Source organism: Balaenoptera musculus, chromosome X, assembly GCF_009873245.2.
Source record: "Balaenoptera musculus isolate JJ_BM4_2016_0621 chromosome X, mBalMus1.pri.v3, whole genome shotgun sequence".
Taxonomy (NCBI): Eukaryota; Metazoa; Chordata; class Mammalia; order Artiodactyla; family Balaenopteridae; genus Balaenoptera; species Balaenoptera musculus.
Window position 1 is genome coordinate 53005934 of NC_045806.1, and position 14987 is coordinate 53020920.

Here is a 14987-nt window from a genome sequence, read left to right on the forward strand (position 1 = left end):
CATGTGGGATCTTCCCAGACCAGCGCTCGAACCCGTGTCCCCTGCATTAGCAGGCAGACTCTCAACCACTGCGCCACCAGGGAAGCCCCTAAACTGCTTTAAACGGTTAAGTGGCTGAGTTGGGATCCAAGTGAAGAGTTGTCTTATTGCTGCCTTTATCCTCATCAGTTTTTATTCACAATCATAAGCTAGTTTGGTGGATTGAGGGGATGAAGTATGTGGAATTAATGTAAGACTGAAGGGGATTTATCATTTGTGATAACCATAATATTTCTTCCAAGACCAGATTGCTTACCTGCTTTCTTTCCAGATTGTGATTCTCAGTTACATGCTACGAATCTCAGAACGTAAGGGCTTTCAAAACGTATTTAATTGTTTCTGTATAGATGGGAATTCTGAGGTCTAGAGAGGAGAAATGATTTGCCCAAAGTCACAAGGCAGTTTTGGTAGACTAAGGACTACAGTAAGGTCTGATTCCCAGTGTAGTGCTCTTTATCTTCCAGTTTAGTTGCCACTCTTGGAATTGTTAGAGCTGGAAATACCTTCAAACCACTGAGTCCAGCATTCCCAAAACTGTGTTATATAGACTTGATAGGTGTCATACAACAAAAAAGTTCTTCACTCAGATAAGTTTTTGAAATTCTGGGTTAAACAAGCATCTAGACAAAATTAAATAGGTTTTCTTTCTGATTCTGCTATGTTGCCATAAGCAAGTAGCTTAATCTCTCTGTGCTCTGTTTCCTCAATTCTAAAATGGGGAAAATGAAAGTATTTACTTTGTTTAGTTGCTGATAGTATTATATGAGTTAATATTTGCAAATTTCTTTGTCAATTAAAAAATAGTTATCATGCATAAATAAATCACAATATTTTCTGTACAATGGAATGCTACATGATGATGAAGAGGAACAAGTACTGGTATACTCAATAACATGGATGAATAACACACATATGTTGTGTAAATGAAGCCAGACACTAAAGAGTACAAATTGTGTAATTCCATTAGTGAAAAATTTAAAAACAGAAAACAAAATCTAATCTATAGTGATAGAAGTTGTGATATTGGTCACCTCTGAGAATGTGTAGAGGTTATTACTAGAAAGATGCTCAAGAAGGGCTTCCAGGATGTTAGGAATGCTCTGTTTCTTGATATAGGTTCTGATTATATGAATGTGCTCACTTTGTGAACATTTTAAAGCTATACTATCATGGTTTGTGCTTGCTCCTCCAATTTCTTCAGGTATTTACTAAAATGCACGAAGGTGGAAATGGTTTCAGTTTTTCACCATTGAGGACAATGCTGGCTGTGGGTTGTCATATATGACCTTTATTATGTTGAGGAAAGTTCCCTCTATGCCTACTTTCTGCAGGGCTTTTATCATAAATGGGTGTTGAATTTTGTCGAAAGCTTTCTCTGCATCTATTGAGATGATCATATGGTTTTTCTCCTTCAATTTGTTAATATGATGTATCACGTTGATTGATTTGCGTATATTGAAGAATCCTTGCATTCCTGGGATAAACCCCACTTCATCATGGTGTATGATCCTTTTAATGTGCTGTTGGATTCTGTTTGCTAATATTTTGTTGAGGATTTTTGCATCTATGTTCATCAGTGATATTGGCCTGTAGTTTTCTTTCTTTATGACATCTTTGTCTGGTTTTGGTATCAGGGTGATGGTGGCCTCGTAGAATGAGTTGGGGAGTGTTCCTCCCTCTGCAATATTTTGGAAGAGTTTGAGAAGGATAGGTGTTAGCTCTTCTCTAAATGTTTGATAGAATTCGCCTATGAAGCCATCTGGTCCTGGGCTTTTGTTTGTTGGAAGATTTTAAATCACAGTTTCATTTTCAGTGCTTGTGATTGGTCTGTTCATATTTTCTATTTCTTCCTGGTTCAGTCTCGGCAGGTTGTGCATTTCTAAGAATCTGTCCATTTCTTCCAGGTTGTCCATTTTATTGGCATAGAGTTGCTTGTAGTAATCTCTCATGATCGTTTGTATTTCTGCAGTGTCAGTGGTTACTTCTCCTTTTTCATTTCTAATTCTATTGATTTGAGTCTTCTCCCTTTTTCTCTTGATGAGTCTGGCTAATGGTTTGTCAATTTTGTTTATCTTCTCAAACAACCAGCTTTTAGTTTCATTGATTTTTGCTATTGTTTCCTTCATTTCTTTTTCATTTATTTCTGATCTGATCTTTATGATTTCTTTCCTTCTGCTAGCTTTGGGGTTTTTTTGCTCTTCTTTCTCTAATTGCTTTCGGTGCAAGGTTAGGTTGTTTATTCGAGATATTTCCTGTTTCTTGATGTAGGCTTATATTGCTACAAACTTCCCTCTTAGCACTGCTTTTGCTGTGTCCCATAGGTTTTGGGTCGTCGTGTCTCCATTGTCATTTGTTTCTAGGTATTTTTTGATTTCCCCTTTGATTTCTTCAGTGATCACTTCGTTATTAAGTAGTGTATTGTGTAGCATCCATGTATTTGTATTTTTTACAGATCTTTTCCTGTAATTGATATCTAGTCTCATAGCATTGTGGTTGGAAAAGATACTTGATATGATTTCAATTTTCTTAAATTTACCAAGGTTTGATTTGTGACCCAAGATATGACCTATCCTGGAGAATGTTCCATGAGCACTTGAGAAAAATGTGTATTCTGTTGTTTTTGGGTGGAATGTCCTATAAATATCAATTAAGTCTATCTTGTTTAATGTATCATTTAAAGCTTGTGTTTCCTTATTTAGTTTCATTTTGGATGATCTGTCCATTGGTGAAAGTGGGGTGTTAAAGTCCCCTACTATGATTGTGTTACTGTCTATTTCCCCTTTTATGGCTGTTAGTATTTGCCTTATGTATTGAGGTGCTCCTATGTTGGGTGCATAAATATTTACAATTGTTATACCTTCCTCTTGCATCGATCCCTTGATCATTATATAGTGTCCTTCTTTGTCTCTTGTAATAGTCTTTATTTTTTTTTTTTTTTTTTTTAAAGTTCACCATTTTATTTATTTGTTTTTATTTTTGGCTGTGTTGGGTCTTCGTTTCTGTGCGAGGGCCTTCTCCAGTTGCGGCGAGCGGGGGCCACTCTTCATCGCGGTGCGCGGGCCTCTCACTGTCGCGGCCTCTCCCGTTGCGGAGCACAGGCTCCAGACGCGCAGGCTCAGCAGTTGTGGCTCACGGGCCCAGCCGCTCCGCGGCATGTGGGATCTTGCCAGACCAGGGCCCGAACCCATGTCCCCCGCATTGGCAGGCAGACTCTCAACCACTGCGCCACCCGGGAAGCCCAATATAGTCTTTATTTTAAAGTCTATTTTGTCTGATATGAGAATTGCTACTCCAGCTTTCTTTTGATTTCCATTTGCATGGAATATCTTTTTCCATCCCCTCACTTTCAGTCTGTATGTGTCTCTAGGTCTGAAGTGGGTCTCTTGTAGACAGCATATATATGGATCTTGCTTTTGTATCCATTCAGCCAGTCTGTGTCTTTTGGTGGGAGCATTTAATCCATTTACATTTCAGGTAATTTTCGATATGTATGTTCCTATTCCCATTTTCTTAGATATTTTGTGTTTGTTATTGTAGGTGTTTTCCTTCTCTTGTGTTTCTTGCCTAGAGAAGTTCCTTTAGCATTTGTTGTAAAGCTGGTTTGGTGGTGCTGAACTCTCTCAGTTTTTGCTTGTCTGTAAAGGTTTTAATTTCTCCATCAAATGTGAATGAGATCCTTGCTGGGTAGAGTCATCTTGGTTGTAGGTTTTTCTCCTTCATGACTTTAAGTATATCCTGCCACTCCCTTCTGGCTTGCAGAGTTTCTGCTGAAAGGTCAGATGTTAACCTTATGGGGATTCACTTGTGTGTTATTTGTTGTTTTTCCCTTGCTGCTTTTAATATGTTTTCTTTGTATTTAATTTTTGATAGTTTGATTAATATGTGTCTTGGCGTGTTTCTCCTTGGATTTATCCTGTATGGGACTCTCTGTGCTTTCAGGACTTGATTAACTATTTCCTTTCCCATATTAGGGAAGTTTTCAACTATAATCTCTTCAAATATTTTCTCAGTCCCTTTCTTTTTCTCTTCTTCTTCTGGGACCCCTATCATTCGAATGTTGGTGCGTTTAATGTTGTCCCAGAGGTCTCTGAGACTGTCCTCAGTTCTTTTCATTCTTTTTTCTTTATTCTGCTCTGCAGTAGTTATTTCCACCATTTTATCTTCCAGGTCACTTATCCGTTCTTCTGCCTCAGTTATTCTGCTATTGATCCCATCTAGAGTATTTTTAATTTCATTTATTGTGTTTTTCATCGTTGCTTGGTTCCTCTTTAGTTCTTCTACATCGTTGTTAAATGTTTCTTGCATTTTGTCTCTTCTATTTCCTAGATTTTGGATCATCTTTACTATCATTATTCTGAATTCTTTTTCAGGTAGACTGCCTATTTCCTCTTCATTTGTTAGGTCTGGTGTGTTTTGACCCTGCTCCTTCACCTGCTGTGTGGTTTTTTGTCTTCTCATTTTGCTTATCTTATTGTGTTTGGGGTCTCCTTTTCACAGACTGCAGGTTCGTAGTTCCCGTTGTTTTTGGTATCTGTCCCCAGTGGCTAAGTTTGGTTCAGTGGTTTGTATAGGCTTCCTGGTGGAGGGGACTAGTGCCTGTGTTCTGGTGGATGAGGTTGGAGCTTGTCTTTCTGGTGGGCATGTCCACGTTTGGTGGTGTGTTTTGGGGTGTCTGTGGCCTTATTATGATTTTAGGCAGCCTCTCTGCTAATGGATGGGGCTGTGTTTCTGTCTTGGTAGTTGTTTGGCATAGGGTGTCCAGCACTGTAGCTTGCTGGTCGTTGAGTGAAGCTGGGTCTTGATGTTGAGATGGAGATCTCTGAGAGATTTTCGCTGTTTGGTATTACGTGGAGCTGGGAGGTCTCTTGTGGACCAGTGTCCTGAAGTTGGCTCTCCCACCTCAGAGGCACAGCCCTGATGCCTGGCTGGAGCACCAAAAGCCTTTCTTCCACACGGCTCAGAATAAAAGGGAGAAAAAATAGAAGGAAAGAATGAAAGAGGATAAAGTAAAATAAAGCTATTATAATAAAAAATAAGAAAAAAAATTATTAAGAATAAATGTATTCAGAAAAAAATTTTTTTTTAATTTTTAAAAATAGATTTATTAATGTTTTATAGTAAAAAATAAGAAAAAAAATATTAAGAAAAAAATTTATTAAGAAAAAAATTTAATTTTTTAAAATAAAAAATATGAGAAAACTTATTAAATTTTTTTTTAATTTCTAAAAATAGAAAATAAGGAAAAAATTATTAAGAAAACATTTATTAGCAAAAATAATTTTTTAAGTTAAAAAAAAGAAAAAAAAAAAAAAACACGGACGTACCTAACCCTAGGACTAATGGTGAAAGCAAAGCTATACAGACAAAATCTCACCCAGAAGCATACACCTATACACTCATAAAAAAAGGAAAAGGGGAAAAAATAATATACCCTGCTCTCAAATTCCACCTCTTGAATTTGTGATGATTCGTTGTCTATTCAGGTATTCCACAGTTGCAGGCACATCAAGTTGTTTGTGGAGCTTTAATCCGCTGCTTCTGAGGCTGCCGTGAGAAATTTCCCTTTCTCTTCTTTGTTCGTACAGCTCCCGGGGTTCAGCTTTGGATTTGGACCTGCCTGTGCATGTAGGTCGCCTGAGGGCGTCTGTTCCCCACCCAGACAGAAAGTGGTTAAAGGAGCAGCTGCTTCGGGGGCTATGGCTCACTCAGGCCGCGGGGAGGGAGGGGCACGGATGCAGGACGAGCCTTTGGCGGCAGAGGCCGGCGTGACGTTGCAGCAGCCTGAGGCGCGCCGTGCATTCTCCCGGTGAAGTTATCCCTGGATCACGGGACCCTGGCAGTGGCGGGCTGCACAGGCTCCCGGGAGGGGCGGTGTGGAGAGTGACCTGTGCTCGCACACAGGCTTCTTGGTGGCGGCAGCAGCAGCCTTAGCATCTCCTGCCCGTCTCTGTGGTCCGCGCTGATAACCGCGGCTCACGCCTGTCTCTGGGGTCCGCGCTGTTAGCTGCGGCTCGCGCCCGCCTCTGGGGTCCATGCTGATAGCCGCGGCTCGCACCTGTTTCTGGAGTTCGTTTAGGCGGCGCTCTGAATCCCCTCTCTTTGCGCGCCGCGAAACAAAGCAGCAAGAAAAAGTCTCTTGCCTCTTCGGCAGCTGCAGACTTTTTCCCAGACTCCCTCCTGGCTAGCACCGAAGCCTGAGCCTCAGCTCCCAGCCCCCGCCCGCCCCGGCGGCTGAGCAGACAAGCCTCTCGGGCTTCTGAATGCTGCTCGGCGCCGAGCCTCCATGCGGGAATCTCTCCACTTTCCCCCCCGCACCCCTGTGGCTGCACTCTCCTCCGTGGCTCCGAAGTTTCCCCCCTCTGCCACCCGCAGTCTCTGCCTATGAAGGGGCTTCCTAGTGTGTGGAAACCTTTCCTCCTTCACAGCTCCCTCCCACTGGTGCAGGTCCCGTCCCTATTCTTTTGTCTCTGTTATTTCTTTTTTCTTTTGCCCTTCCCAGGTACGTGGGGATTTTCTTGCCTTTTGGGAGGTCTGACGTCTTCTGCCAGCATTCAGTGGGTGTTCGTAGGAGCAGTTCCATGTGTAGATGTATTTCTACTGTACCTGTGGGAAGGAAGGTGATCTCCACGTCTTACTCTTCCGCCATCTTGCCCCTCCCCCCAACAATGCTTGTTTTTGTGTGATATATTTTTTCAGGAGGATGTGCATGAGGATATGTTATGTGTACTTTTGTTGCCAACCAACACCACAGCTGCAGAATTATTGAAGTCTTTGAATGATTGCATATCAGGAAAACTGAATTGGTCATTTTGTGTCAGTATATGCATGGATGGAGTGGCTGCCACGACTGGACGACTTTCTGGTTTCACTACTCAGGTCAAAGAGGTCACTTCTGAATGTGAGTCTACGCACTGTGTCATCCATAGAGAAATGCTGGCTAGCTGAAAAATGTCATCTGAACTTAACAACGTTTTGCAGGATGTGATTAAAATTATCAACCACATTAAAGTGCATGCCCTTAACTCACATCTGTTCACGCAGCTCAGTGAGGAAATGGACGCAGAGCACACAGGTCTTATACACAGAAGTGAGATGGCTTTCTAAAGGTAGATCACTGGCCAGAGTTTTTGAGTTATGAGAGCCACTCCAGAGATTTCTTTTAGAAAAACAGTCACCGCTGGCATCACATTTCACAGAGATTTTGAAAGAGACTGAGCCAGGGCCTTCTTTCTCCCAGCTGGTGAATGATCACCTATCTCAGCTTTCAAAAGAGTTTGAGCATTACTTCACAACCACAAAATACCCCAGAGCTGGAAAGGAATGGATCCGCAACCCATTTGTGAATAAGCCAGGTGAATTGACTTTGTCCATGCTAGAAAAGGATCAACTGCTTGAAATCACAAATGACAGTGGCCTTAAAAATATGTTTGAGACAACTTCAAATCTCCATGTGTTCTGGATTAAAGATAGTCAAGTTGGAATATCCTGAGATTGCCACAAAAGCGCTGAAAACCCTGCTTCCATTTCCAACATCCTATCTTTGTGAAGCAAGGTTTTCTGCAGTGACAGCAACCAAAACAAGATTACGGAGTAGACTGGACATAAGCAACACACTTCGGATGTCACTGTCTCCCATCACCCCCAGATGAGACCGTCTAGTTTCAGGAAAACAAGCTCAGGGCTCCCACTGATTCTGCATTATGGTGAGTTGTATAATTATTTCATTATATATTACAAAGTAATAATAATAGAAATAAAGTGCACAATAAGTGTAATGCGCTTCAATCATCCCGAAACCATCACCCCGCCCCCAGTCCGTGGAAAAATTGTCTTCCACAAAACGGGTCCCTGGTGCCAAAAAGTTTGGGGACTGCTGTGTTAGACTTCCACTAAAAGTTTTATTTGATAGACACACTCCATCACTGTTAATGAGATGGGGGGTAGTGGGAGGAGTTTCCTGGGCTTGAAAGAGTTTGAAAATAACTGATTCCCCCCCCCGCATTCATTAAACAAGTGAAGAAACTGAGTCTCGTTTATGGGACAGGTCTCTCGCCTAGGGTCCCACAGTGCTTCAGTGGAAGAATTCACTGTAAGAGTGGCTCTCTGCTCAGTATTCTGCAGAGACTCCTATCCCACTCAGAATAAAAATAAAAATAAAAATCCACTTCCCTTTTCTTGTCATTATTTCTCTGCCTCCTTCTTCTACTGTTATCTCCCTCAGTCTTGCCACGTCAGCCACACCTGCCTGCTTGCTATTTCTTGTACACAACAGGCAAGCTGCTAACTTACCCTTAAAAGCTGTTTCTATCTGAAATGCTCTTTTCCCAAATAGCTTTATGGCTTACTCCTCTCCCTCCTTCAAATATTTGTTCAAAAGAAACCTGATAAGACCCAACCACTGTATTTAATACTGCAAACTTCCTCCACATCCAGCACTCCTGATGCTCTTTATCCAGTTTTGACCTTTCTCTTTTCCATATGATTTATCTTCTTCAAATATCTGATACAATTTACTTATTTATTAGCTTTACTGCTTATTGTCTTTCTTTCTCAATGGGATGTGAGCTCCAGAAAGGCAGATATTGTTGTCTATTTTGTTCCCTCTGTGTCCTTAACACCTAGAACGGTGCTTGGCACATAGTAGGTGCTCAATAAATATTTGTAGTTGAATAAGATCTAGTCTCTCTGTCTAGGCTGTCTCTTAGAGTCTCTCTTTCCTGTTCGGTGTATTGTCATTCCCTGACACTTACTCTGAGTTTTGACCACCACAGAACACATGGCCTTCACCTGACAGGCCATGAAGTCCTCCTGACATTTTGGGTTCTAGTCACTGTGGCTTTCACATATGGCTTGAATGTAGGATTGTAAAGAGTTTAAATGGTCTGGATATGAAGATTACCATGGACTTCCTGTCTAAAACCAACCAAAAGGATTCGCTTCATCAGAAGGCAGATGAGGTGAAATTAACTATGTAAATTGGCAGGAGTATTTGGACTCTCTCATCAGAGGGAGACCTCCCCAAACAAGTAGCCATTAATGGGAAAATGTGCAATGGAATCATTTTATTAATTCTGTAGACCCCAAGAGTGAATTATGAAAGAAAGATACCCAAATCTCCTTTATACAATACTAGAGACCTATTAGTTTCAGAGGGAAGTCTGGCCCCATGCTCTTCATCCTTCAATCTATGTTTAGCCCACATTAAGTCTAAGAAAAAGAATGTATGTCTGTGTTTTGGAGATGTGCTTACTTTATGGTAAACAAGTAGAGGAAAAAGCAGACCCACATCTTTCACTCCTGGGAAAATAAAGAGGAAATTTGAATGGTAGGATCCAAACCTACCCCTTTCCCTTGTGGGAAGTCAGCACTGGTGGAAAGATGCACAAATCTGAAGCAATGGTATGGAGAAAATAAGGTGAGAAAGGAATGCCGGGGATCAAACCAGACCACCTAATTATCCAGAAGGTCAAAACATGGGAGGAAGGGTGGGACTTCATGGATCTCTTTAGTGAAATTGGGGTTGGGGTAGAAGATGACGGTTTAGAGCAAGTGGAAAAGAATTCTGTTGTCTTTCTTAAGCATAGGTAATAGGAGAAATCCTTCAACACTGTTCTTAGAATTTTCCAAATCCCTGGAAATATCCATATAGCATAATTGCAGGACCACTATTCCAAAGCAAAAAAATTGCTAAAATAACTCTGGTGCTCCTTATGTGTTTATCTTTTGGCCAAAGGCCCAACCTTACCTCCATCACACACATAGCTGAAAAGACTCATAGTCTTTGAGTCCCTACGTACCACATGAGATGCATTGGCTCAGTTTTGCTTCGCTTAAAGAATAACAGGACAGGAAATTAAGATATACATCCACACTCCCCAGGTGAAGGCTAATAATAGTAGCCACCCTCAATCACTGAGCTTCTTGCAGCTGTTGTGGATCTATTTGCATTGAAATCTTCCCTCTCCATTTTCAGTGGTTCCATGATTATGCTTGTTCTATTTCTCTCAATGAACAAAGACAAGGAGACTTCCATTAACTCCATGTAATGTCTGCTTCCAAAAAATCCCTCTAGCTGTTCTCCTTTATCCAGCAGCCTCTGCTCCATGAGTAGTGCCATTCTTGTGACTCAGAAGACTCCTTGAAAGAACTGCTCCGCAGATGTATAGGGAGCAAATATATGGTTATGAGGGACAGGGGCAACTGAGAAGTCAGGGTAGAGGATGGCTTCTGGAAGAGGTTTGGAGAAAAGCTTTTTAGTTTTGCCATGCCTGGTCCAGGGAAGGTCAGGCCCATAGATGTCAAAGCAAAGTTTTATTTGAGATTTATGACCAATTGTTATTTACGAGTTAGAACCAGTCCTTAACCATGGTTGCTTTTGACTGACTTCAGAACAGAAACTAAGCCTGAGTTGATAATTGACTAATATAGAAATATCCCTTTTAAGAGGAAAAGAGTGGAGGTGGATGTGGGGAGGGGCAGGGAATGAACTACCCTGGTTAACTAAATGTTTTGGTTAATAGAGAGATTTCTGAGCACATTCTCCCACCATTCTTGGTCTTGAGTCATAAACACTGAAACTTATGATATTATTTACTCTTCATGAAACCCTAATGAGGGAATATTATCATCTCTTTTCTGTAGACAGAAAAAACGAGGCTCAGAGAGGCTTTAGCTGACTTGATGAAGGTCACATAATTATTAATTGAGCTGAGACTCAAAGCCAGTCTTTTGACTCCAAATCCAGTTTTTATTGTTATTTATAAATCAGGTTATGTCACTGTTCATCTAGGAAATGTTTACTATAGAAGTAATAGAAGAATTGGAATATCAGAAAATACTCTTAAAAATGAATTTTTCAAAGCCATAGTGTAATCATGGACTCATAATAATGGCTGCCATTTACCAACTTCCTATGTTCTAGGCATTTTACATTTGTTATTTTGAATATGCCCAATTTTATAGAGGAGGAACTGGTGGTTCAGAAAGGTTAACATACTGTATAATTTATTCATTTGTTATGTCTATTATTTATCGTACTCCTCCCTGCAGTACATTAGTAGGTTGTAAACTCCATGAGGACAAGGATCCCCAGTGCCTAGAACAATTCTCAGCATACAGTAAGTGCTCTAATAAAAAAGGTTTATATGTGAGTGCCAGTATCAATCAGGATTCTCCAGAGAAACAGAACCAATAGGATATTTATGATTTATTTTAAGGAATTGGTTCATACAGTTGTGGGGGCTGGTCAGTCCATAATTTATATGACAGGCTGGCAGGCTGAAAACTTAGGCAGGAGTTGATGCTGTAATCTTGACACAGAATTGCTTCTTCTTCAAGGAACCTCAGTTTTTGCTCTTAAGCCTTTCAGCTGATTAGATGAGACCCACCCACTATTGAGGGTAACCTTTACATAAAGTCAACTGATTGCAGAGGTTAACCATATCTACAAAATACCTTCCCCAGCATCACCTCCATTAGTGTTTAATTAAACAACTGGGTACTATAGCCTAGACAAGTTGACACATAAAACTAACCATCACAGTGCTCAAGTTCATATAGTTAAGTAAGTAGTGTTGTTGGGACTTAAATCTAGGTCCTTGTGATTCTCGAGCCTATCATCTTTCCTTTACACAATAAGAATGTCTAATCTGGAGGGAATTCTCCAGAACATCTAGTGTAATCCTACAATAATAGATATGGGAATATCGAGGATGGGTAGAGAGAGGGAGGGGTAAGTCACAGGAAGTTGCTCAAATTGAAACGCAGATTTCCAGACTTCCTTCTCCCTCTATGATGACTGGGATAGGCAGAATCTGTTCTGAATCCCTGCTGTTATGATCCAGGACTGGGGAGGACACTGGAGAGGGTGTCAAAGACTGTGCTGAATGTGTGCTAAGAATGACACAGCCCATATTCTGGAAACAGATTTTGTAAAAAGTTGCTGAGCTTTTTGAATGTTATTTTCCTCTGTCTTTTTTTTTTAACATCTTTATTGGAGTATAATTGCTTTACAATGGTGTGTTAGTTTCTGCTTTATAACAAAGTGAATCAGTTATACATATACATATATCTCCATATCTCTTCCCTCTTGCGTCACTCTCCCTCCCACCCTCCCTATCCCACCCCTCTAGGTGGTCACAAACCACCGAGCTGATTTCCCTGTGCTATGCGGCTGCTTCCCACTAGCTATCTATTTTACGTTTGGTAGTGTATATATGTCCATGCCACTCCCTCACTTTGTCACAGCTTACCCTTCCCCCTCCCCATATCCTCAAGCCCATTCTCTAGTAGGTCTGCATCTTTATTCCCGTCTTGCCCCTAGGTTCTTCATGACCATTTTTTTTTCTTAGATTCCATATATATGTGTTAGCATACGGTATTTGTTTTTCTCTTTCTGACTTACTTCACTCTGTATGACAGACTCTAGGTCCATCCACCTCACTACAAATAACTCAATTTCGTTTCTTTTTTTGGCTGAGTAATATTCCATTGTATATATGTGCCACATCTTCTTTATCCATTCATCTGTCGATAGACACTTAGGTTGCTTCCATGTCCTGGCTATTGTAAATAGAGCTGCAATGAACCTTGTGGTACATGACTCTTTTTGAATTATGGTTTTCTCAGGTTATATGCCCAGTAGTGGGATTGCTGGGTCGCATGGTAGTTCTATTTTTAGTTTTTAAAGGAACCTCCATACTGTTCTCCATAGTGGCTGTATCAATTTACATTCCCACCAACAGTGCAAGAGTGTTCCCTTTTCTCCACACCCTCTCCAGCATTTATTGTTTGTAGATTTTTTGATGATGGCCATTCTGTCCTCTGTCTTTTAAAGTTGACCCCATATACTTAATGCCACTGAATTTTATACCTTAAAATGGTTGAAATGTCAAATTGTATGTTATGTATACTTTATACAATAAAAAAGATTTAAAAATATTTGATCACAGAGTGGGAATACAAACTTGAAATCAGAAATCAAGAGACTTATGTATTAGGTGGGTGTCTACTGTATTCCAGGAATTTTACCTATACATATATATTACCTTACTTAATCCTTAAATCATCAATGTGAGGTAGTAAGTACTATAAAGAAACTTAGACCCAGAAAAGTTAAATAACTTGCCCATAGTTGGGAGATAGGAGAGCCAGGACTTGAACTCCAGTGTCTTAACTCTTATGCATTTCAATACCAACATGAAGATTAATGATGATGATGATAAGGCATTATATATATGGAGAACCCTTATTCAAAGACATGTTGAGGAGAAGACTAGAGTCACCTTTTATCATTTATTTATTTATCATTAGTAATATATAAAATTAATTATAATAATTTATCATTAATATTTTAATACAAATGTGTTTCTCAGACCAATTAAGTTGCTTGGCAAAGCCTTGAATAAATGGAACCCAAGAGAGGTAAGTATATCAGATAAGAAAGTATTCAGTTGTAGAATGTAGGAGAGGGCAGGCATTAATAGCACCACCTGGGGGAAAGCTGGGCATTTAATAGAGCAGGTAAATAAAACCTATGCTTGTCTTTCAGACACGCCAATAGCTATACCTTTCAACTCCATTTCCTCCTTTAGCATGGACCAAAGGCAGCATGATCCTTGCATTATTTTTGTAGAGCAAAATTAGAAGCTAATTAGCTAATAATATCTGGAGTTGCCACCACTCCCACTGCTATTGCTCAGTTGTTACAGTGGCTGTTTATTTTCTGTTCTGGCTAGTGGGCACACCTGGGAAAACAGAAGTACTTCACAGGAAACTGATAGAACTGGATGGGAAAGAAATCAACTAAGCTCACTGGCTAAGAGTGACTCATGTAGCCTAAATTGGGGCTGTGGCAGGTGGTAAGATTTGACTAGGGAAATGGATTCAGCAAGTCAAGGCAAAGGAAAACACAGACATCTAAGAAAAGACCTGAGTCTTTTGACTGCTGTTGGGTTCAGAATTGTTTTACAGTTTTCAATAGCTATTTTGATCTCTCTGGGCTTCCATTTTACAGTAAGTAAGTCAGTCTTAACTCTGCTACTGGTTGGCCATATAGCCTTGGACAAGGCTCTACCTCTCTCTGGGCCTCAGTATCCCTTTCTGTACATTTAGAGAATTTGGGACTAGTTAATCACCAAGAACCTCTTCATTTCTGACTGTATCACATTTTGAGACTTTTTGAGTGTGTGGACTTCTTCCGTCTCACTTTGAAATTCAGGAAAAACAGTGGTCCTCACAAACCACAAAAACACAGCCTGCTACACAGTGAGCATCAATAAATGCTTGTTGAATGAATAAATAAAAAATAATAATAGCTAATCCTTATTGAGCAGTTGCTATGTACCAGGCCAGAGCTGCAATTCTCATCTAAGAGACCTGGAGAACAAGGCCCTGTCTGATTCATCTGTGCACTGTTGAGGTTGTCATCATGTTCACACAGCAAGTAATTGATGGACCCAAGACTCAAATCCAGGATGGCTGCCTCTAGAATCCATACTCTTAAATGGCTACACTCATGCAGTAGTTCACAAAGAGCTGCTATTCAGTAGATGTATCACAAATATTTGCAGAATAAACAGACCTGCACTGATAAATAGGTTAAGCCACTTTGTGCCCTGGCTATGTTGAGAACCTCATTAGGTAAGGCAGTGGTTTTACATCACCTCAACAAAAACAGGAGCCATAAGGATAGAAGAAATGAGTCCCAGGGTTGGAGTGTGCTAGCGTTGTGTGTCTTGGGTAAGAATGTACCCTATCTAAGCTTCCATTTCATCATCTATCAAGTAGAGTGAATAAAAACTCAGAGGGTTGTGGTGCACACAGTGAAAAGGCAAACATGAAAGCCTCTAGCACTGTGCTTGACAGATCTGGATCCTAATCCAGAACTGTGAGCTTTATTTTCCTCCCCTGAGGATTAGAAAAGCAAAGCCCTGGGAAAGTGAGAGGAA